This window comes from Sciurus carolinensis, unplaced genomic scaffold (assembly GCF_902686445.1).
Source record: "Sciurus carolinensis unplaced genomic scaffold, mSciCar1.2, whole genome shotgun sequence".
NCBI lineage: Eukaryota > Metazoa > Chordata > Mammalia > Rodentia > Sciuridae > Sciurus > Sciurus carolinensis.
In genome coordinates this window covers 589,302-614,854 of record NW_025920140.1, presented here as the reverse complement: position 1 = coordinate 614,854, position 25,553 = coordinate 589,302, and the positions used below count along the sequence as shown (strand labels likewise).

The window sequence follows — 25,553 nt, the reverse complement described above, 5'->3', positions numbered from 1 at the left end:
TTTCTGCATCTATTGAAATAATCATGTGATTCTTAACTTTAAGTCTGTTGATATGGTGAATGACATTTATTGATTTCCTGATGTTGAACCAACCTTGCATCCCTGGGATAAAACCCACTTGATCGTGGTGCACTATCCTTTTAATATATATTTTTATGCAATTTGCTAAAATTTTGTTGAGAATTTTTGCGTCGATGTTCATTAAGAATATTGGTCTGAAATTTTCTTTCCTCTATGTGTCTCTGTCAGGTTTGGGTATCAGGGTGACATTGGCTTCATAGAACGAGTTTGGGAGGGTTCCCTCCTCTTCTATTTCATGGAATAGTTTGAGGAGTATTGGAATGAGCTCTTCTTTAAAGGTTTTGTAGAATTTGGCTGAGAACCCATCTGGTCCTGGACTTTTCTTTGTTGGTAGGCTTTTGATGACCTCTTCTATTTCATTGCTTGAAAGTGGTTTATTTAAGTTGTGTATGTCCTCCTCGTTCAGTTTAGGTAATTCATATATCTCTAGAAATTTGTTGATGTCTTTGAGGTTTTCTGTTTTGTTGGAGTATAGATTTTCAAAATAGCTTCTAATTATGTTTTGTATTTCACTCGTGTCTGTTGTGATGTTTCCTTGTTCATTCCAAATTTTAGTAATTTGAGTTTTCTCCCTCTTTCTCTTTGTTAGTGTGGCTAAGGGTTTATCAATTTTATTTATTTTTTCAAAGAACCAACTATTTATTTTGTTAATTTTTCCAAGTGTTTCTTTTGTTTCGATTTCATTGATTTCGGCTCTGATTTTAACTATTTCCTGTCTTCTACTACTTTTGGTATTGATCTGCTCTTCTTTTTCTAGCGCTTTGAGCTGTAGTGTTAAGACATTTATTTGTTGATTTCTACTTCTTTTTTTGAATGCGCCCCATGAAATAAATCTTCCTCTAAGTACTGCTTTCATAGTGTCCCAGAGGTTTTGATATGATGTGTCTTTGTTCTCGTTTATTTCTAAGAATTTTTTATTTCCCTCCTGATGTCTTCTGTTATCCATTCATCATATAATAGTGTATTATTTAATCTCCAGTTATTGGAGAAGTTTCTGTTTTTTATTCTGTCATTTATTTCTAATTTCAATCCATTATGATCTGATAGAGTACAAGGTAGTATCTCTATCTTCTTGTATTTGCTAACAGTAGCTTTGTGGCATAAAATATGGTCTATTTTAGAGAAGGATCCATGTGCTGCTGAGAAGAAAGTGTATTCGTTCTTTGTTGGATGGTATATTCTATATATGTCCGTTAAGTCTAAATTGTTGATTGTGTTGTTGAGATCTATAGTTTCTTTATTCAATTTTTGTTCGGACGATCTTTCCAGTGGTTAGAGAGGTGTGTTCAAATCACCTAGAATTATTTTGTTGTGGTCTATTTGATTTCTGGAATTGAGAAGGATTTGTTTGATGTACGTGGATGAGCCAATGTTCAGGGCATAGATATTTATGATTGTTATGTCTTGCTGATTTATGCTTCCCTTAAGCAGCAGGTAATGTCCTTCTTTATCCCTTCTTACTAGTTTTGCTTTGAAGTCCACATTATCCGCAATGAGGATGGATACTCCAGCTTTTTTGCTGTGTCCGTGTGCATGGTATGTTTTTCCCCATCCTTTCACCTTTAGTCTATGGGTGTCTCTTTCTATGAGATGAGTCTCTTGCAGGCAGTATATTGTTGGATTTTTCTTTTTAATCCACTCTGCCAGTCTGTGTCTTTTGATTGTTGAATTCAGGCCATTAACATTCAGGGTTATTATTGTGATATGATTTGTATTCCCAGTCAATTGACTCATATTTGTTTTTGACATGATTTGGTTTCTCCTTTATTTGGCTATTCCTTTAGGGTAGCACCTCCTGTTGCTGATTTGCATCATTGTTTTTCATCTCTTCCTCATGGGATATTTTGCTGAGAATGTTCTGTAATGCTGGCTTTCTTTTTTAAATTCCTTTAGCTTTTGTTTATCATGGAAGGATCTTATTTCATTTTCAAATTTGAAGGTAAGTTTTGCTGGGTATAAGATTCTTGGTTGGCATCCGTTTTCTTTCAGGGCTTGGTATATGTTGTTCCAGGCCCTTCTAGCTTTTAGGGTCTGGATTGAAAAATCTGCTGATATTCTTATTGGTTTCCCTCTGAATGTAATTTGATTCTTTTCTCTCGCGGCCTTTAAAATTCTGTCTTTATTTTGTATGTTAGGTATTTTCATAATAATGTGCCTTGGTGTGGGTCTGTTGTAATTTTGTATGTTTGGAGTTCTATAAGCCTCTTGTACTTGGTTTTCCATTTCATTCTTCAGATTTGTGAAATTTTCTGTTATTATTTCATTGAATAGATTGTTCATTCCTTTGGTTTGTTTCTCTAAGCCTTCCTCAATCCCAATAATTCTTAAATTTGGCCTTTTCATGATATCCCATAATTCTTGTAGATACTGTTCATGATTTCTTACCATCTTTTCTGTTTGGCCAACTTTGTTTTCAAGATTAAATAATTTTTCTTCAATGTCTGAGGTTCTGTCTTCCAGGTGTTCTATCCTATTGGTTATGCTTTCTATGGAGTTTTTAACTTGGTTTATTGTTTCCTTCATTTCAAGGATTTCTGTTTGTTTGTTTTTTTCTGTATCTCTAACTCTTTATTGAAATGAACTCTTGCTTCCGTATTTGGTCTTTTAACTGTTGATTGGTGCGATCATTTAATGCCTGCATTTGCTCTTTCATCTCCTCCTTCAATGCCTGCATTTGCTTTTTAATCTCCTCATTAGCTTCCCTGATCGTTTTAATTACGTACATTCTGAACTCCCTTTCTGACATTTCTTCTGCTGTGCTGTCATTGGGTTTTATTGATGTAGTATCTAGGTTTGTTTGGGACATTTTCTTCCCTTGTTTTCTCATATTGGTCAGCTGTCAGTGGGACCCTGAGATATTGCAGTTTTCTGCTATTGGCTTATAGTGTCCCTGTAGATTTCCAGTGTATCACCTCCCAGCCTTCAGTAGCCTGCTGTCTTGGAGGAATCTGATAATGCAGCGCATCCAAAGAAAACTGCCCCTAGCCCCCTACTGGTTCCACGGTTTGGAGCTGGCTCTGTGCGGAAAGGCTCTCACTGTGGGCCTGCACTGTGTAGCTGGCCATGTGGGAGGAGCCCACTGCCAGAGTGTGGAAGGCTACCTTGGGAAGACTCTAGCTGCCCTGCCCGGCTCCGATAAGCCACCTCTATCTGGGCCTGCCACCCGGGCCGAGCTTTACCCAGTGGGCAGACTCACCTTTGGCTCTATTTCAGTCTGAGTCTCTCAATGCCTCCCCTTCTTAACTCCTGGGTTCTGGAACAACTGGAAGTGCATTCACCCTCTAGGCCCCCATCTTGGTTCGCTCCGTGAAGAAAGCCTGCGGCCGGAGTGGGCAGAGCCGCCTGAAGAGGTCTCTGGCTGCCCTGCTCTGATCCCAGAGGCTGCTTGCGGATCGAAGCTCTCCGTTAGTTTGGGTGCTTGTGACTGGTTCTATGTAGAAAGCCTCTCACTGGGCGGTCTGCTTCGAGAAGCTAGCCTTGAAAGTGAGTTAAAATTTCTTAAAAATAACTTTAGAAATAAAAATATTTCATTGAAGGCTAAGAAATTCTTAAAATATGCTTTTTTCTTTAACTTGTATCTATCTGTAATGCTATTAATTTAGAAACATTCTATCTTCCACAGTAATAAAGTGCAAGAAAATATTAAGTAAAAAGTAATAAATAAACAGTAAGTAATAAAAAATGTAGAAGTAATAGAAAATAAACAGCAGGAAGGAAAATAATAGACTTAGCTGACAGGGAATCTTCTTTTCTTTTTCAAATAACTAATGTGCAAAGATTTTGAAAAGTTTGGAAACCTGGGTAAAACCTTTTTTGATTTAACAGTGTAATGATTCTTTCATTTTATTGTGCTCAGTGTCAGTCTTCATATACCATTACAGGGAATGCACCTTTGATTTTAATACTATTGATCTAAATCTTAATTTGAAACAAAGCACCAAAAGTAAAATAAATTCTTGTTTTATTCTTTTGAGACCCTTTCAATCTTACAAAAACCTGAAAGTTGTGCATATGTAACTGAAAGTCATCTTCGCTATAAGAAAGTCTAATTCTGGACATTGTGGAGTTTCTTTGCAAGATGCAATTCAGCATGTTTACAAATTAGAAATTCAGTTATTGTTCTTCATTGTTACCCTCTTATGGTACTCTTGACTTTTTCTTCCAAAATATATTTTATAGGGAACATATGCAGCAGTTTATAAAGGAAGAAGTAAACTGACAGAGAATTTGGTGGCATTAAAAGAGCTCTGTTTGGAAAAAGAAGAATGCACACACAGAATAGCAATAAGAGAAGGTATATTTGTTTAGACTATTTTAAAACCAAAGTTATATAAGAGTAATTTTAATAAATAAAAGAAGATAGAAATAATAGGTGACCAGAAGATATAATTCTTCAAAATTTATTTCTAAAAGTAGCATATTCAGTGGAAAGAAATTAATTTTCTTAATGTATAGTGAAATACTATGAAATCATTAAAATTACTGGCATAGATAAATATCTGATAGAGAAATTTTATATACTGGAACATGGAACACATGTTAACTGTAAATTAGCTGCATATATTAAATATAGGAAATAAATGAACTGTGTATAAACATGTCATTGTACCATTTTATTTAAAAAGTGAATTATTCAAAATTGGTTTGAAACAGGCATGGTGGTAAATGCCTTTAATCCCAGTGGCTCAGGATGCTGAGGCAGGATGGCAGGCTTGAAGCCAGCCTCAGCAACTTAGCTAGACCCTGCCTCAAAATAAAAATTAAAGAAAAAGCAGAGGGGCTGAAGATGTGTCTCAGGTTCAATCCCTTGTACAAAAATAAATAAATAAATAAATAATGTTTGAGGCAACTGAGATTAGCAACATGGTGGGATAAAAGCATATTTGTACTATAATTAATATTAGAGGCTCAAAAAGTTAACATTGAAGGAAAAACAGCAGAAGATGGAGAGTTGTAATATTAGAGATGACTTCAGGTACTATAATATCAAACTCAAACTCATAAAAAAAGAAAAAGTTGATACATTTAGTTTTTCTACTACTAATCCCCTTGGAAAATTGCTGTTTTTAACTTAAGAGAATTTTACACGCAGTTGGTTTATATGTTAAACTTACTTCGTGTTTTTGTAAAATCTTATCTTCCACAGACTAAACAATTGGCTTTCATTTCTGTTTTACAGTTTCACTCTTAAAACAATTTAAAGCATGCAAACATAGTAACATTACAAGATGTTGTTCACACAGAAAAATCTTTGACCCTGGTCCTTGAGTATCTGGTAAGCTTTTAATAAAACCTCAGTATTTTAGTTTGCTTTAGTAATAGAAATTTAGACTTTTTAAACAGCCTCAAGGTCATTTTTGTTTATTTATTGGTATTTAAATAGATTAGGTGGTATATTCTGTATCTCTTCCTGAAAATCTATTTTCTTTAAAAAATTAAACACTATTAAGTGAATTAGTCATTCATTCTGAAAACTATGTTACCATGTAGTAAAATTTTATGATTTTTCAGGATAAAGACCTAAAATAGTATATGGATGACTGTGGGAACATCATGAGTATGCACAATGTAAAGGTATGTTTATTGTGTATTGTTAAAGTGTAAAGAAAATGAGTTAGATTGCACAGGGTAATACACCAACCTCAGCCAGTCTTTGCAATTTTATGTTTGGCTTATTTACTCAACTTCTGTTTACTGTACTACAGATTTCCTAGGATCATACATTTTGTAAAACTGCTTCATTTTAAAAGTCTTCTAAAAATATTTTTGATATTTTCTTTCACATTGCAACTGATTGTCCTATATGTGTAGGATAAATCTGTGGGTATATTGTACTATCTGATATAAAATCCAAATGATGGATACATTCTGCCAAAGGTCACCTTTAAATGTTGAACTCCCCTAATATATTTAAAATTGTATTAAATTATAAAATAACAGTGAATTTTCAGGGTTATGCATTATGTAAGACAAGAAACATATAGTTATTGTGATTTCTTTGCTTGAAGTAACTTTCTGTATTGTTAGCAGAAATCATAAGTTAATTGTGTTTTTGTAGTACATCTAAGAATTCAAAAAAGGCTAAAGAAGTTTTCTATAATTATCAGACCAAGAAGAAATCTAGATGTTATCAGATAAATAAAAGCACTTGACATACCTGTGTTCTTATAGACTTCTTGTTCTGAGTGATATATTTTACATTTTCAAAGATTTTATTTGTCCAAAGTTCACCAACAGTTTATAGAAACCTATTTTGGAAATAAAGTGTCCCATCTGGTGTGTTTGAGACCTTTATAATTCCATAGATAGTAAATCAGTAACTTCAAACGTGCATTTTTATTAAATAGTGAATTTGGTAAATATAAAAGAAAGCCAGTTTCTGTTAATGAAAGAGAGGTCTGAACATATTGCTAGCACATTGCTAAGAATTTTAGAACAAGGCTTTAAAAGTATTTCAATATACATTCCATGAGGTTTGTTTTCATCGTAGTTTACATTTTCCTTTGCAAGGTGTTGTGAAGGCTATTTTTAGATCTCAGTTTTTAAAATTCTGTTTTTTCTGCTTTTATGTTAACAATAATTTGGAAAGAAAATAGTCTATAATTATAATTTGACAGAGGTTTGAGAAGTCTTTTAAATCAGGTCTAAATAGTTGCAAAGTATTTTATTGTTTGTTAAAATCACATTTAATATTTTCCAAATGTAAAATTTAATAGGAATATATTGAAAGGTAGTGGTGTTTACCACTGTAAACCCAATGCAACCCACTAGGAGTATAATAAAGTAGTGACTTTAGAGTTTTCAAAACACATAAATAATTATGTGGAATCTGAAGACTTCACAACTTATAATTTATTCAGGCCAGGTATGGTGGTGCATGCCCACAAACCAGCTTCTTGGGAAACTAAGGTAGTAGGATCACAAATTTGAGACCAACTTGAGCAATTTTATTAGACCCTGTCTCAGAATTAAAATGCAAATTTGTTGGTGGCATTGCTCTTATGTAATGTGCTCCTGAGTTCAATCCCTACTACACCCTCTCCAAAAAACCACCAAAGGCATTCCTGCCATTAATCATCTGCTGCCTTGGCTTATTCTTGGTATTTTTATCTACAAGTGAACCAAAGTTACCTCTTGATTCTTCAGTACTTAAAGTTCTTTTTGGTAACTCCAGAAATTCATGATGTGTTCCACATCTCTTTTTTTCACCACAATCCACAAAAAAACCTCTAACATTAGCCTTGTAGGAATTGCTTTTTTCAGAGCACTAGAGTGCATTACCCCTCTTTGAATCACAGCTGATTTTAAAACTGAGTAGGAGTTGCTAAAAGTAAAATATCCAGGAAGTAGGTGTTAAAAGCTGATTGAGTTATTTATATAACTGGTAATTTGCCAGGGTATGCAGCCCCATTCTCTCTGATACCTGAGACTTTACATAAAGCCACTAAGTTCAATGCTATATTTAAAGGTACTGAACCAGATCAGAAGTTTTATTTTTTTAAGGAAGGAAGTGCCTGTGTTTGATTGACATACTGGAATTTTATAATCAAACTATAAGCTTCAGTAGTATAGAGGATACATCTGTTTAGGCTGCTTTCTCTAATAAATGAACTATCACTATGACAACAAAATTTTGTTATATTTATAATATTTATTTTCATAGACACTGTTGACAAAAATGATAGATGCCTCAGATTGAATAATGAACTAAAATTGAGAAAACAACTCAAAATGGAAAAGGCATTGTCCTTAAAATTTTATAATTTTTTGTTTTTTTTTTCTTTTACTATTCTTGAACAGTTGCTTTTCTACTTACCATAGCTTATGCTAATAGCAAATTATATCTTGATATCTGTAAGAGTAATTTTTACTTATTTGCTTTTGTAGGTGTTTCTCTACCAAATTCTATGTGGGTTAACTTATTACTACAGAAGAATGGTGTTGCATTGAGACTTGAAATCACAGAACCTTCTCATTAATTATTTTTTTTAAGTTTACATAGGGTAATGATGTTTATTTTATTTTTCCCCTCCCCCCACCCCTCCCACCCCTCCCACCCCTCTTTTCCCTCTTTCCTTCATTCTTACCGCTCTCCTTAGCCTAACTCTAAACCTAACCCTAAACCTAATGCTAGCCCCTCCCACCCCCCATTATATGTCCTCATCCGCTTATCAGCGAGATCATTCGTCCTTTAGTTTTTTGAGATTGGCTTATCTCACTTAGCATGATATTCTCCAATTTTGTCCATTTGCCTACAAATGCCATAATTTTATCATTCTTCATTGCGGAGTAATATTTCATTGTATAAATATGCCACAGTTTCTTTATCCATTCATCAACGGAAGGGCATCTAGGTTGGTTCCACAATCTGGCTATGGTGAATTGAGCAGCAATGAACATTGATGTGGCTGTATGTCTGTAGTATGCTGATTTTATGTCCTTTGGGTATAGGCCAAGGAGTGGGATAGCTGGGTCAAATGGTGTTTCCATTCCAAGTTTTCTGAGGAATCTCCACACTGCTTTCCAGAGTGGCTGCACTAATTTGCAAGGGGAATTAAAGCTAGCGGATTTTGGTATGGAATGATTAAATATTTATCAATACTTCCAGGTGATTAGGTATAAAAGAACAACCATTGTCACAATGTGTTATCACTTTCATGTGAGTTTGGAAATTTTCTCTGAGCCCACTGAACAATATTTGACAGAATTTTGTGGGTGGTTTACAGTAGTTGTTAGCAACAAATACTTAAAGGTGTGGGTTCCCAGGTGTGGCCCATGGACCCCTGGTTTCTGATATCCTTTTAAGGGTTGTCCAGAGGTATAAAATATATTGGCAGAAGTGCACTAAATGTTATTTGCTTTTTTCCCTTTGTTAATATTTGCACTGTTGATCCAGAAGCAATAAGGATAAAACTGCTGTTTCCTGGTATACATTCAAGCAGTGCCACCAAAGTATATCATGGAATTCTTCACCACTGAGAAAAAAAGTCTCAGTTACACTTAAAATATTTTGCAAAGCAGTAAAATGCATTAATTTTATTAAATTTCCTTCTTAAGTAAATGACTAGTATTTTTGTGTTGTGTATGTATAATAAATATGAATTATATAAAAAAAAACACATGGAATGCACACAGAAATACTATAGTTATCTCAAGGAAAAATTTTTGGGTGATTGCCTCCACCCTGAACTAACCCCCTTGTTTTTTTTTTTACTTTTCAAGGAACATTATTTTTACTAGAAAAAATGACCAACAGACATACTGTGGCTATTCAGAATTAAATATTTGGCAGATTTTTCTTGAAAATGTATGAACTAAGCTTGTCACTTCAAGAAAATCAACTGCAGGTATTCCTTGCCAATAGTAAAATTCAGGTTTTCAATTACAAATTAGATTTTGAAAATTTAGATCTGCTACTTTAAGCTTAATATTTTCCCACTACTTAGAAACTTTTCTAATGGGATCAGTGGTGATATTAACAAATACAGGTTTTTCTTTTCTTATTTTGATGAAATTATATAAAAATTTTAATCTATAACTCAAGAACAAATATTTTTCCAGCTATCACCACCTCATGTTATAGAATTATGTTGGTAAAAGGTTCATTTAAAGTGCAAGATAGACTAGTGAATTTTAATATAAGTATGAATAGTTTATTGATAGAGTTTCAGTTACCATATAACCTTTGAGAAAAAACTTACTCTAATTCAAATATATCAAAGAACACTATCCACAATTAGAAAATACTTTTTAAAAGTTTATCCTCTTTTCAAACTTCATATCTGTGAGATTTTATTTTCTTCTTATAACTATGTATATTATGATATATTATGATATGGAGTAAAGCATCATATCACAACAGATAGAAAGCAAAAGCAAATATAGAATACAGCTATCTTCTATCAAAATAAACTCCAAACACATTTATTGAAATGTTAAAAAGTCCATTCTTAACTAATTTTTTTGGAAATTTTTTTTTATAAAAATGTTATTTGTGTAACATGAGAGGTGTTTTTAATGCATAACTAAATGTTTTAATTTTTTTTCATTTTATGGCAAACATCAGCTCTAATAAATATAAGAAAAAATATTTGGGGTTTTTAATCAATTTTGAGAACTTAAAATAAGTCCCAAGACCCAGGAATTTAAAAACCACCTCTGAAATTGGAACACTTATATGCTTGCCACCATGACTGCATTTATTATGTGCTTAATAATTTAATTGGTAGTTTTTTACTTATATCATTTTAGGTAATCTGATTTTAAGGGACTTGAAAGTAAGACAAAATTAGATGTCCTTTTTGTTTTGAGTAAATTATTTCTACTAGAAAAAGAAAGAACTTTGTAGAGTAGTTTTGAAATTTTTGTTACTCTCAGAATGCTTTCATAGAACTTGGTTTTAAAAAACCCATGCAGTTTTCCAAAACTGCATTTTTAATTTTTCACAAATTATTACAATAGATTCACTTTTAGAAAATTTCACTAAATTTTATAAGTATGAGTTTTTCAGGTCATCACCCAGTAATGGATTAAAAATTTACTTTTTAAACAGTGAATTTGTCTTTGGCAATTTGTATACTTCTACTCACTTAGTATTTTGCTATTTGTTTGAAGCATAAATTCCTATTTATATTTCCTTTCTTACAAAGAAAATGAGTGGGCCACCTATGTTTAAACAAAAATTACAAGTTATTTACATGTTTGCACAGATTATACAGTCTCTTCTTGAACAAAGTTTATGTTGTTATTTCCCTTCTCTCTTTGTCAAACTGCCTTTACTATTCTTTGACATAACCGCTAAATCAATGGGTGTGACAGACAAACCATGCGTGAGTATTCAAAATGCAAAAAGAATGTCAAAGACCATCAAAAATCCACTTTTATCTGGGAATACTCTGAGTGCTTTAAATTTGGGCTCTAACTTCTTCAAAGGAAGCAAAGCAAATTTTATCTTCTCACAGGCCATTAAGAAATTCCGATTACTGCCAGGTACATTGATGCATGCCTGCAATCCCAGTGGTTTGGGAGACTGAGACAGGATGATTGAAAGTTCAAGGCCAGCCTCAGCAAGTTAGCAAAGCCCTTAAACAATTTAGCAAGATCTTAACTCAAAATAATAACTTGTTGTGCCCACAAAGACCATCAGAGACCACGATCAATGTAAGCAACAAACTCATTTAGTAGCAAGCTCGAGCCTGGTCCTCCACACACTCAGTAACTGGTGACACTAAGAGGCCCCGAGCCCTTGTTTAGCAGGGTTTTTATAATGAAAGGCAAGCAGTTTTACAGTGTTCTTTTTAATTGGTTAACATATAAAATTGTATACAAAGCAAGTTATTTTAAGCTCTGGGTCACCCTGACCTCCGAGAGGAAGGTTGTCATTATCTTTAAGTTTGCTTTTTGTGCCAGCAAAGTTTGCTTTTGGGTCAGCCACCTGGTCCTTACAGATAAGATAAAAGATGAGACAAAAATTCTTTGCAGCTTTTATGAGGGGTTGAGGGCAGTTTGGGAAGAGCCTTGTATTTACACAGGTGCAAGCTTTTTCTATCTTTTCAAACTCAGTTGTAAAGTGGCCCTGGGTTAAATCTCCAGTACTTAAAAAAAGGGAGAAGAAAATAAAGAAACAAAAAAGAGAGAAAAAAGAAATTCTGATTATCCCATGAGATAATATGGTCATCTTGGTTGCTTTCATTATTTATATATTTTATTACATACTAAATACACTTGGGGCTTCAAGTAAGTGAGGACCAATTAAATTTGAATCTTTACACTGTAAGTTGTTATTGATCCTTATGAAAATTCTACCTTTTTTTTATGACCAGTGAAAATCAGAGGTTTAGGAATTACAATATAGTCATTTTCATTAATGATAAAAAGTTGCTTGTGTGTAATCATGTGATATTTAGTTAGTTGACTTTGAGAGATAGTTTATTTTGTTTCATACCAATACCAAAATTCTGATTGTAGAACAGAAACCTATTTGGACAAGCATGCTAGTTCATGATCTTCTCATGAGCAAGAGAGTAAAGCATTGGATGAACTACAATTGACAACTTGCAAAGCAATAGGATAAGCAGATTTATAGCTCTGTCTGTTACCTCCTTATAACTCAGTCTAAGCACCTGAAAGATAAATTAGAAAACTGCCCTCCATCTTTTTAATTACCAAAAATTATAGAAAATAATTTGTTGTCCTTATTTCCCAAAGTTGGGAGATTAATAGTAAAATTGATAATAAATAAATTGGTGTCAGCATTGTTCTATTTACACTGTTAGCCATGATTTAACTTTTTGGTATTGCTTATGCAATTTTTATCCAATGTAATGAAGTATTAATTTAACCTTTTTGTTATTCTTCATATTTTAATCAGATACATAAAGTTATATGTAATATAAAGTTATATGTAATAGTAATCTCAGTCTAAAATAAATTTTCTCTTGTTTGAAATAAAATATAGGGTAAAAATTAATTTATTTTCTTAAGGTACCTTTCAAAATTGCTCCTTCTTCAAGTTATCAGGATTTAGAAGCTTACAGAGATAATAACTCTAGTTTTCATTTCTGGATAATTAGTGTATTTCATATTAAATTGGCAAAGGGATGGCAAATGTTTTGCATCATTTATAGCAATTAGTAATACTCAAAAGCATTGAGGTCTCTCTTAGACTAAACTTATCCATGTAACAAGAAGAGTATGGAATGCATTGTAATTTATATTCCATGGGTACCTTTTCTTAATGAACTTCTGCAAGGAAATTGTCAGTAAAACTCAACTGGATTGTAAAATAATGACCAGAATTTTTAATAAAAAATTGGCATAGTAAGTGAATGTTAGAATTATGTTAAAGGTGATAAAAGCTTATAACTGTGGCAAGTAAAATTGTGAATTTCAGTGTCATTGACCTATTTTGGATTAATTTAATTTCAATTATAATTTTGGCACCATGACTTATGGACAAAAGGAAAACATCTTTAGCCTACATTAAGGTAAACTAAACTTCTACACATTATGCCAGGTACATTCATCACATAAAAGTAAGTAAAAATCTGTGGTCATATACTTATTGTACTTAGTTTAATTATATAATGATATGCTGGCCCAAGACCACATGGACTCAGCAGAATTTATAAAACCAACTTTGTTGAAGCTTCAAGAAGCCATGGAGTAGCCATCTCAGAATCCTTGTGAATGGAGACATGGTGAGAATAGGAACTAAGAAATCCTCTATATTCTTAATGGATTTCAGTACATTTAATTCTTTGTTTCTTTCTCCCTATGAAGGACTAGTCAGATCCATGTCAGTTCCCACAGGACCTACTCAAGTGATGTCACACTATGGTATCAGTTACCTGATGTGCTTCTTATTTCTGCAGAGTACTCAATGCAGATTGACATGTGGTAAATATATACAGATAAAAAAATTACTGCATTTATAATTTTGAAATATTGTTGCTGATAACACAGGGCATACTAATAGTGATCTTTATTTTATTTTATTTTTTTGTTTTTTGGCACTGGGGATACAAACTCAGGGCCTTGATGCTTGCAAGGCAAGCACTCTACTGACTGAGCTATCTCCCCAACCCACTAATAGTGATCTTAAAAGTTATTTTAAAAAGTCACAGCATAAATAGTGAAAAAGAGATCTGGAATGGTATCAAGATTATCTATGTTTAAATACCAATTCCATTATCTAAATCACTGGCCTGTGCCTTAGATTTCACACTTAAGTAAATGGGAATACTTAACAATAACTACTTTAATGTTTTGTACAAAATGTAAAAGTTAAATTAATAGCACATTAAAAAATTAGAAAAGTATTGATTGACAGTGTAATTGAAAGCAAAATTATTTTATCATTATTTAATATTCAACAGAATCTACCAGTTTTAATTTGTTCTAAAAACAATAATCAAAATACCATAACATCCTTCTCACACATCACTTTGACCTTGATATTCCCTTATTCAAATACCTTTGTGACCAGTGCACTCATTAAGCTATAAAGTGCATTTGTTAATCCAGTACTTAGAGATTTTTATAAGATGTCTGTAAACTACTTTTTCCAACTATTTCAAACTATTTCTCAATGAAAATATCCCCTTTTAGCTAAATGGCCTACTCACTGTACTTCAGAATAACCTGGGTTTTCCCATCTTTGCTCTTTGTGTTCGTATCAGTTCACCCATCCCAATTGCCTATTCTGTTGCTCTAACCGGGGCCTGTGCCTTGTAACCTTCAAAACAAAGTTTTTCATAAATCCTCTCCTGAATACAACCTAGCCTCTGGGTGCAATTCCTTCCTCTGACTGGAGGTTGCATTTATTTTCTGTATTTATGTACTAAGTTATAAAATTATATCATTGTCTTGAGCAATTTTATTAAATTTTGTTTTGTGTAACATATTTTTCTCTTTATAAAATTCCAGTAATATATGTATAACATAAAATTTTTCATTTTAATCAGTTTCAAGTGTATAGTTTTCAGACATTAAATACATTCACATCATTGTCCACCTGTGTCTGTCTTCAGAACTTTTATCTCTCTGCAAAACTGAAACTCTGTACCCATTTGACAGCTTCCTATTCCACCCCTTTCTCCAGTCCCTGAAAATTACCATTCTTTTTGTCTCTGAAATTTACTGACTACCTCATAGGAATGGAATTACACAGTATTTTTTGTAACTGACTTATTTCAATTATTTCCCTTAGTATAATGTCTTCAGGATTTGTTCATGCTGTAGATTGTGTCATGAGGACTCTCTTTTCAGGCATTTACATATGTTCCACAGTTTGTTTATTGATTCCTCTATCAAAGGACTCTGCAGTTGCTTCTATATTTTAACTTCTGTAAACAATAGTACTATGAATGTGGGCATATAAACATCTGTTCAAGATTGTGCTTTCACTTCTTCTGGGTTTAGATCTGGGAGTGGTATAACTGTACAGTGTAATTCTGTTTTTAACTTTTTGAGGGACCACTATACCATTTTCCATTTCAATCATATCATTTTACGTTTTGTATAATATTGTAATATTTAAAATTAGATTTTACAGAATTTTTAAATATTTGCTAGATTGTGAGATTTTAATGGAAGAACTGTCTTAAGTTCCTTTGTATTCACACAGATCATATGTTGTAGTGTCAATACATTGAACCTCCTTCATTTTCTTCGCTTACACACACACACATATACACACACACCACCCTGCATCTGCATATTGTCTCTGTTTTCTGCTTTAGAATTATTTGCTTCCCTTTATCCCTGTTACCTTATGCTTTACCTCAGACCATGATCATCTCCCAAATTATCACAACAATCTCATTTGTTGGTCCTCCTTGTTGGTTGCCCCTTTCAGTGCATGGTCACAGAAGGATTCAGTGAGAAAAGAGTTCAATTCTGAAAGTTTCGAACACATAGTAAGCATCCATTCACTATTAGCTATTATATTATTCCTTCCTAGCACAGGGGAGCTAGACATTTTAAGTCTAAAAATGATTTAACCTTATGAGCATATGGAATGTGAGATGAGTAAGGTAAAAGTTAATAAATTACCTGGATCTTAAAAAAATCTCTGTAGGAGATTTATAAGCAGGCTGATACAAAATTCTCCAGAGACATACTCTTTAAGGAGAAATTCTTGTGCTTCATAGTATAGAATGGTTTTTTTTTCCTCTGTGATGTATTTTGAAGGGGTGTCAAATGCATTTTCTTTGAAATGGCTTCTGGAAGACCTCTGTTCTCAGGAAAAACTGAGGAAGATGAACTGCACTTAATTTTCTGACTACTATATAACAGGAGGAGTCTTTTTCCAGTGATTTACACCTGCAATTGACTGGCTGGATTAATCTGTATCTTTAAAAAGTATTTTTAAAAATTTTTTACTGAGACAAATGTAAATAGATGTTATGTTTAAGGCTTACAGTTGGCTTGATTACTATGAAGAAATCTTGGTAACTTCTTTATATTTACAGAGTTTCATCTTTGCAATAAAGATTTTATGAAAGAAGAGAGGAGAAATATTATTGAAAATTGAACTTCAGTGTATTCTTAAGGAATATTTCAAGCTTAGATGGTGTCATCTGGGTAGAAAAAGGGCCAGACACCATCATATTCATAGCATCATTACACTGTCCAAAAATGAGCCCATAAGTACTTATAATTTTCATCATTTTAATTTCAGTTGAAATAAATTATCTAATAAATGTAATATGTTCTCTAAGGCACTTTCTTAGTAATGCCTACATATATGTTCATAAGTATAATTTACATGAATATGTATAAGTATAGATAGATTTTAATTCAGGAACTCCATCTCAGGAAACTTGGCCAGATGTTTCTTCAGATGATGAATTCAAGAACTGCAGCTTTCCAAAATATAAACCACAGCCTCTACTTAACCATGCACCCAGGTAATTTTTTAAGTGAGAAGGGGAGAAACTATATGATTCTTTTTAATTTCCCAAAGTATTTGCCACAATAAAAATTCCATACAAATAATATACACAAAAAAAATTTCATACAAATAATACACAAATATTTTGGGATGTAATATATTTAAATTCTTCCCTTCCTTTGTCATATTAGTTTTATGATTCAGTAAGAAAAAAAATAGTAAAGTATGAAGTAGCAATGAATTATAAATAAAATGAGCATAGAACTTATGTATTAGAATTCTAGAATTTATCTTGGTAGATAAATTCCTTTTCCCAGAAAGAAAGCATTGATTAATGCCTTATTTGGTACTATAAAAATCATGGTACAATTTTTGTTTTGCTTTCTATAGAATCATTCTCTATTTACTCACAAAATATTTAAGTATTATAAGGAAAATTTTGACTGATGCATACATCAGATGACCCATAAGTATTTTGTTCAGAGTTACTGACAGAATTTGTACTTGAAGACTATAAACTGTGACTTCACAGCAAAATGTAATGTCCTGAATGTCAGCAGTTCAGTTGAAGTTTCTTCTCACAGCTACATCTAGATCATTCCATAACCCCCAGTAAAATTGGTCTGAATATTTTGACTTGTGGAATGCAGTAGCTTATATTTGCAGTAACAAATAATAACCCCTTGTCTTTATTTTCCATTAAAATTTTTAAGTCACCAAAATATCAAATTAAGGGCATTGCCTACTTTAATAAAAAAATTCACATTGCTTACAACATAACATACTTCTTGAACTTCCATTTCTTCTCAAACTAGGGAAGTAATAACAAAACATTTCTGATACCAGAAATATTTTTAAATATTTGTATGTGCTGATATTCTTATTGTTAGTGTAACACCTGATATTCTCAGCTACACATTCTTAGGAAGAATAGCCATGTATGCTGGACATTTTTGTGTTTCTCCAAAGTAGTAGTATAATTACTGTTTTGTTACACACACACACGCACACACACACATGCACATATGTTTAAATATATATACCATTGCCTATGATAATGTTCAGTGTAGAAGGTTGACATCCTGTGAAGCAGATTGTCCATGAAATTAGCTCCGAGCTTGTCAGTGCTTAAGATTCTCTGGATAGGTATCAGAATGACAAAATGCTGAGGACTGAAAGAGTCTGGAGAATGTCTAGGCTTCCAGGATCACCAGGACCTACTTAGAGTACTCAGGGGAGAATATTTCTCTACTTGTAATGGTACTTTTATCAGTGAAAGGCAGTGAAAGATAGACCCTGTGATTTCTCAACCAGAGATAATCCCATTAAAATAATCCCTACCTCCACTACTCCTAGCTATGTTAATTTTATAACTATAATTACATTTCTTTATTAACTACTGGCTTGGTGGTATTGGTTAATAAAGTTGTATGAAGTTACATCACATTTAAATTGAGCTTGGCACCCTCTAGTACCCATTGCTGTAAAAATTTATTGAATGGCTTGTCTCTGTTTATCTTGAACCACACTGATATATTTTGGGGTCACTTTTCTGTGTTTTTACCCATATGATAGGAAAATGATGCTTTTATGCACTTGCCTTCATTCTGGTACTGTGAAAATTGATGTAGTCATTAAGCTCCCTTATTATAGAGAACACTTGGTTTTGAGACAGAATGATGACTCAAATTCAACATCTCTGATATTTTTCATGAACATTAAAGATGTGAATTGATGTTATTTATGGTCTCTTCCTAAGGCAATGAAAGATAAGCCTCTTTAGACTAAAATAGTTTTGAGTTTAGTTGAACTCAACAAGACTATCTGTTTTAGGGCACTTAAATTTAGTAAACAAAAACACATAGGAAACAGTTTTAGCTGAAATGTTTCTATCACCTAAGATAAAAATTGCCACATTTTTTATTGTTATATCTAGGTTAGACTCTGAAGGAAATGAGTTGTTAACAGAATTTCAACAGGTAAGTCACATCTTATTTTGTAATTCTTAAATGTCATTAAGCCTCTGTTTCCTCAAATGTAGAATGATAATGATTATTTATAGTAGTATCCACAATGTTTCAGAAACATGATTAAGTTAAACATATTATATATATATATTATATATATATATATAATATATATATATATAATATACAAGACATAATGCAATATATGTTATATTTATTATATAGTTTCTCTTAATGATCTGGATCTCTCATTTTGATCAAGAACAACTGCTGGAATTGATCAACTATATCAAGGCCATGTTCTCCAAATTTTTGATCTCTTATGTTCTTTTTTTCCTTATAGTTAATGCCTTTCAGGTTGATGCTGCCCCAGACACCACTCACATTTCCTCCAAAGCAGGAACAAGAGGGAGCATAAGGGTGGTAACAACCAAATTTACTCTTATATTTTGAAAACAAAGCTTTTAGTAGAAACCACTGAAAAGTTTCTTCCCAAGTCTCATTGGCCAGCACATTAATTGTAAGAGAGGCTGGGAATTAGGAGCAGAATTGTTGTAATCAGCCTAAAGTTAGAAGCAGTCCTGATTCATGATCTGTCAATTAACAAGGAAAAGGGTATTGATAGGTTACTAAGAACATCTGCTATAAGGACATTGAGTATATTGTCCACAGATTTTCATGATTCATGAAGAAAAGTGAAAGAAAAAATTGAATGTTTTAATTTTCATCCCTTCAGAAAATAGAGGAATCTAAAGTTTTACATAAGATCCAGACTTATCTTGAAAATGTGGAACTGATATATAATTAATACTATATAATCTCAATAGCAATTCAAATTCAAGTGTATCTGAAGTACTCCAAATTAGTACTTGAAAATAGTTATCATATTAAATAACCAAGATTTTTAAAAAAAAGCTCTCTAAATACTGATTTGTCCTTTTCCAACTTTTATAGTAATTGAGAGTAAAAGTTAATAAAGCAGTTCTTTGCTTTTTTACAGTTTGAATCTAATAAAATGGTTTCAGCAGAAGAGGCCATGAAGCATGCATACTTTCAAAATCTGGGTTCAAGAATACATGCTTTACCAGAAAGTAAGAAAATCCAAAGTTTTTCCCCTTTCATATTAATTTGTCTAATGTTGGGGAATGAGATGGATTAGAGGTTTAGAAAGAGATGGTTGCTGATTGTAAATCAGAAACATTGGTCATTTTTGAAGGTAGATCAAAATATCTTAGAGGAAGGAGCCCCACTGTACAGTTTTTCAAATCAATCATAATTTTTCCTTCTGTATAAATGTTTTAATATATATATTTTTTCACCACTCTAAGAAACTGTAAGAAACCCATAATACTTAAATATGGGTCATCACTCTTACTCTATTTAATTTGAAATATACCTTCTGTGATGACATCTGTTGGCCTAATTTAACTTCAATTCAGTTTTAAAAGTGGATTTTTATAAAGATTAATGAGACACAGTTGAAAAATAAGATAGTTTTCTTGTGGAAGAAACTTACCTTAATATTATAAAGATGATTTTCCTTTCTGGGGGTCACTCTGACTTTACTGTTCCTATGAAAGGGGTAGTGTATTATCAGAACCATTAAAATAGTACAATTCCCATGTGGTAAGTAACTTTTCAATTTTACTTCTGACATTCTTTTTTTTAAAAATTAGCCCAGTATTTTACTCTAAAATGGAGTAAGGTAAGTGAGGAATTAGGAAAATATTTGAGAACTGAGCTATGAAAAGCTTTCATTTATTTACCATTCTCATTTACTAGACAATAGTAATTCTTTGAGATTTATATAGCAATCATCAACAAGCAAATTGAGTAAGAAATACTTTAGACTTTTTATTTAGTGTCGGGGTTTCGGCCGGACCCCTGGCCCTAGGTGTGGCAAGGCTAAGATGGCGCCTGGCAGTGAGCCAGAGCAATTAACTTTTGCACAAACAACCGACACATTTTTGAGGAAGTTCCAGGGATTGGCTAAGCTCCCTGATGGACAGTACAGGTCCACTGTATGCCTGCCCTTGCTGCCTGTATCTGTTATGCTCCCCCCTCGTGCGTAAATGCTGATTGGTTACTGTACTATAGATATTGTAGTGTAAGTTCCTCACAGGAGAAACAAAGAGAGGACTAGGAGAAAGTAAGCACGCAAAATAAAGAGCTCTTAAGAACCAGGTTTGCGTCTCGTCTCTCTGCGGGCAGGGAGCGCGACAATTTAGCACATAACAGAATATTTTTTAACATAAGTCTACCTCCTGAGAGATTGGAAATGAGAAATGAATTATAGGTGTTTTTTAAAAAGTTTATATTTCATTATTAATACCGAATTTCAGTTTGAGGTAGTATCAGCTACCCTGTTTCATGTTCTTCACTAAAAATCTGAAGGTAGTTTGAGGACCTGATACCTTTATGCCATCCTGAGATAGTGATAAAGTACAGAGAGAATAAGAACCTGGTAATGCATTTGATGAGGTCTCCCAAACCAGTAAGTTCTGAAACAAATAGCATGTGTTTTTATCCTCAGGAAAATTCCTGCTTCCACAGTACTTTAAAGCAGAGTTTAGGGAAGGGTTCTGAAAAGGGATTACTTCCTTTCATTTCCTCCTGAAAATGGACAAAAAAAGGCAAAATCTTTGAGTAGGACTATATAGATTTATAAGTGCAGTATAAATGTTTATGTTGGATCACTATATACTTTTTAAATGCTCTTCTGTAGTTGGATTGTATATGTTTGTAATAATGTTAACCTTCACCTAATGACTTTTGTCTGTGCATTTTGGGCATGTCAGTATTCAGTTTGAAAGAGATTCAGTGTAAAAGGACCTAGGTTTTTGAAATTCTTCTTACCCAGGACAGGTGTGTTTGTCATAAACCATTTCACATGTTGGTCATGAATTTTTGTGTGGAACCAAGCTTTTGATTTATAAATTGATGAGTAAAATTATCAATGTAAAAGTCAGCAAACAGGGTGGGCATTTTGTCTCTGTGATAGAGTATTTGCCTACCACCTGTAACAATTTATTTTCAAATGTTTGTTATAAAATGTATGGCTAGCAGATCTCTGTGACCCTTTCTGGCACAGTTGAGGTACTGAACCTGTCAGTCTGTGTCTCCATTTTTCCATTATTTTCTCCCACCTCTCCTCCCCTACATACACACCAGTCTTCCTATATCAGACACAGATGAAGATGGTTTTGAACTCACCCATGAAAGCCAGAGCTAGGTCAGCCTGGAAGTGACATTGGGTAGAATAGTAACCTTTGTCACCAAACTTGGCAGTTCACATTCTCTTTTACCAAAAAATGTAGCCCAAAGGAAGAACAGTGGTTCAGGTTCTTTCCTTCTCCATCACTTCTCCCTTCTCAGTACAGAGCAATTGATAGAATTTAAGATTCAAAAGATCAAGGGACCATTTTTCAAACCCATTCCATGCTCCAAAATTTAATCTCAATAATTATATGTACTTCTTTATATAGCTGCATTTAAAGGTTTTTTTTTTTTTTTGAGTGCCATACTTAAGGGTAGGTAAAAAGATACATTTCCAAACTTGTTTCTGTATGGAAAAAGTCAAGTTTGGGTCATTCCAGGTAAATGGAAGAAAACCAACATATCTTTCTCTAAACACCTTTTATCACAAAGTATTTATTTCACAAAATAATATCAGTACAAATGGTACATATATGAAAGTTAATGAATATTTGCAATCACAGAAAAGACATGCACAGAGACCAATGTTCAGGTTTATAGTTCTAAAAACTTCAGTCATAGCACTTTAACACTGATGAAGCAAACATTAAAAGAATATGGGGGGTTGATGCCCTTTGGAACCTATTTTGACTAAAGTACTTATTTTAAGAACACACACAGCATGAGTCACTGCTCTGAGCATTATTCTCCATTTTTACAGTTGACCCTGCATAAAATATTTTGATCAATCAAAAATTTTATTCTTTCATTTCTAGTAAGTGGAACTAGAGTGCAGTTAAAGTATTTTGAGGAGAAAAAATACCAAGAATTTGGTATCTGGTCATTTGAATATTTCCAATCAGCATTTAGTTTTAAAAGTATATGAAATTTTTTTTATTGAAATTCTTGCCCATTGACTTAGTTTAGTTTCTCTATAATCTTCTTGCATTTTTAATGTGTTCTTTTGTCTTACAGTTTTTTTTTAATTTAGTTGTTAATGGACCTCTATCTTATTTGGTTATATGTGGTGCTGAACCCAGTGCCTCACACATGCTAAGCAAGTGCTCTACCACTGAGTTATTATAACCCTAGCCCTTATCTTACAATTTTTAGTTTTGGACCAGTAGTAGGTCTTGGGGAAATGAAATTTAATCACCCATCACTGTTCTACCTTCAATGAGTTCAGTGGCCCAAGGCAACTCTCAGCTTTTTCTGCAAACCTGTCCTGATCTAAAAACATGTGGAGGAAAGCATTCTCAAAGGCCCTTTTCAGCTCTTCTAGTTCACACATTTCACTTTCAGTAATTGTCACTGCCCTGAACCAGCTCCTTTTATTTTAGTAAAGACTTAACCTATGAGGGAGTATCAGTATGTCTGTTTATGAATTTTGGAGTCAGTCCCATTACTTTGTGATTACAGCTTACTATAGTGTTTAAATTTTTTTCCCTAAAGCCTGTGTCTCCACACAACAGAGAGAAGCTTGGTTCCAATTAAAAATATGAATTTCTAACTAAAGCTAGCTTTAGATTTTGAAAATTCAAGAAACATGTTTTCATAAATTTCACTTTTTAGCCTTTTCATAATCCCTGCAATTTAATGCCTGGTTTAAATCAACTGGTCACATTTCAAATAGGTTTCTGTAACTTTGTAGTTAAGGATTATAGTTAACCTAATCTTAAATGAGCATTTTCTATTCATTGATCTTCTTTGGAACATCTCTGCTTCATGTATACTTTTGGTGCCACTGAAATGAGGCCTAATGATTTTTCTTTTTTTCTACAGAACAGAAAATGTTTCTTTTATCACTATTCCAAACTACACTACAAAAAAAAATTTCTTTGGTGTATCTGCAGGTAGTTCTACAGTGATGTGATTCCTGAAGATTTTTTTGCCAGGTTTTCTTCCATTGTCACCATCAATTTAGTAAAATAGCAAGTAGTTTATCATTTCTGTTTCCACAAGCAATGCCTTCATTACTTAGGTCAATATTTGATTTACAGTACAGTTTTTTTTGTTTTTTTGTTTTTTTTTTTTGTGATGCTGGGGATCAAACCCAGGAACTTGTGCTTGCAAGGCAAGCACTTTACCGACTGAGCTATCTCCCCAGCCCTACAGTACATTTTTTGATTCATCAAAAATTGTGATTATCCTCACAAAAGTGCTAAAAAATTGCTTCTTTGTTGTTTGAGTTCAACACCAGTGAACTTTCAAAATATTAGATTTTTAAATATTAATTATGTTTTCAGGTATTTAGAGAAACATCTCCTATTGATACAGTAAATATATCAGGTGAATGTGATTTTTCTCTAGGAACAATCAGGGCTAATCTTTTGAAATGAGAATATGCTCACCTAAAAAGTATAGTAGTCTGATGCTATGGACTAGTGACTTTTCATTTCAGATTTACATTAGGGAGAATAAAAGATATGAATATCTAAGTGACTTCAAAGTTTAAAAAATGCTCTTTAGAACATTTTCTCTTATGAATGCTTATTGTTTAAGTATGACTTAGTTTACTCATAAAAATGTTACTTGGACATCATATTTATGTAATTGCAATGGACAAGAGAATCTAAGGCAATTCTTATACAATTGAAAGCTAAAAGGAAAAAGTGATATGAATATGCATTCATATTTTGCCTACTTGTAAAAAATAATGAAATTTTACTAGAGAGTTTGTGATGCAAATTTTTGTCTTCCAGATATTTTCTCTTAATACTAAAAATATATAAATCATTTACAGAAAACTGAATGCAAAGGAAGGCACAGCTGGTTTTAGTGTGTATACATGCACAGTTCAGCATATGCAGGATTAAAGATAAAAAATGGTTCACATCCTTAGTAGTTACAATGATAACCATTAAGAAAAGTTCTTCACTGACAAGATTTCAATGCTTAAGACTAAGAGCATATAAAAACAAAAACATTAAAATTTTCTTAATATAACAGATTTTCATACGAACTTGAATATATAAAAAAGTTTTTAAAACATTAACATAAATGTAGACTACCCATGTTATGTAAATGCAAACTGAATGGACAGATGGTTTCATAATGTCCTTCTTTTGAAACAGGTAAAGTAGTCCAGGGGGACAAACTTGATCAGTTAATGAGTCCTTAATTGCAGCCAGATGTTTTCAGGATTTCTGAGAGATCAAAGAAAACAATATTGGAGAAGCAATTCTGTCCAGACTGGGGATTGGCACTGGCTTGTTGCTGTTAAGCAGTATGGGGAACTTCAGGGGGCAAAAAAAAAAAATTAAAATAATTATTACAAATCCACTGGGAAAAAATGGAGTTCCTTACATTCCCAATCAGACCATAGCAGTTTGATTCTCTCATCACCCCTGTGATGAATCAATTGCCAATCCATTTTGTAGAATAATTTACAGATGGCAATTGCAAGATTACCTAGAGAAAAGAATAAAGCACATAAAATGTCCTTAATTGATCTATATGAAAGACTCCTAGAAAAGAGTATGTAATTTAGATGTTGCTAAAGCATATTCAAATACTACTTTTAAAAAGTTCTAGGCTACTATGAATGCTGATCTGCTTTAAATATTGAGGAAAAAAATTAAATCAGACTCTATAAATCTGTAAGTTCTAATACTATATTTTGGAATTTGTCATCAGTTCTCCAGAGCACTTCAAAGATGTTTCTCAGTAAACTAAAAATGTGGATTGTTTATCTTGAAATATTTAGAAGAAGTATCTCTTGTAGAGTTGAAAAAGTATTTTATTGTTTTTATTTAGTTATACATGACAGCAGAATGCATTGAGATTCATTGTGCACAATTAGTTTTTTTTTTAGTTGTCAATAGACCTTTATTTGTTTATATGTGGTGCTGAGAATCGAACCTAGTGCCCCACATATGCTAGACAAGCCCTCTACAACTGAGCTCTAAACTCCA

General features: G+C 32.8%; 1 pseudogene; it reads left to right on the top strand.

Annotated features, from left to right (window-relative positions):
* LOC124974248 (cyclin-dependent kinase 17-like) overlaps window positions 1-21,347 on the top strand; it is a 41,764-nt pseudogene extending 20,417 nt beyond the window's left edge.
* The last annotated feature ends 4,206 nt before the right edge of the window (window positions 21,348-25,553 follow it).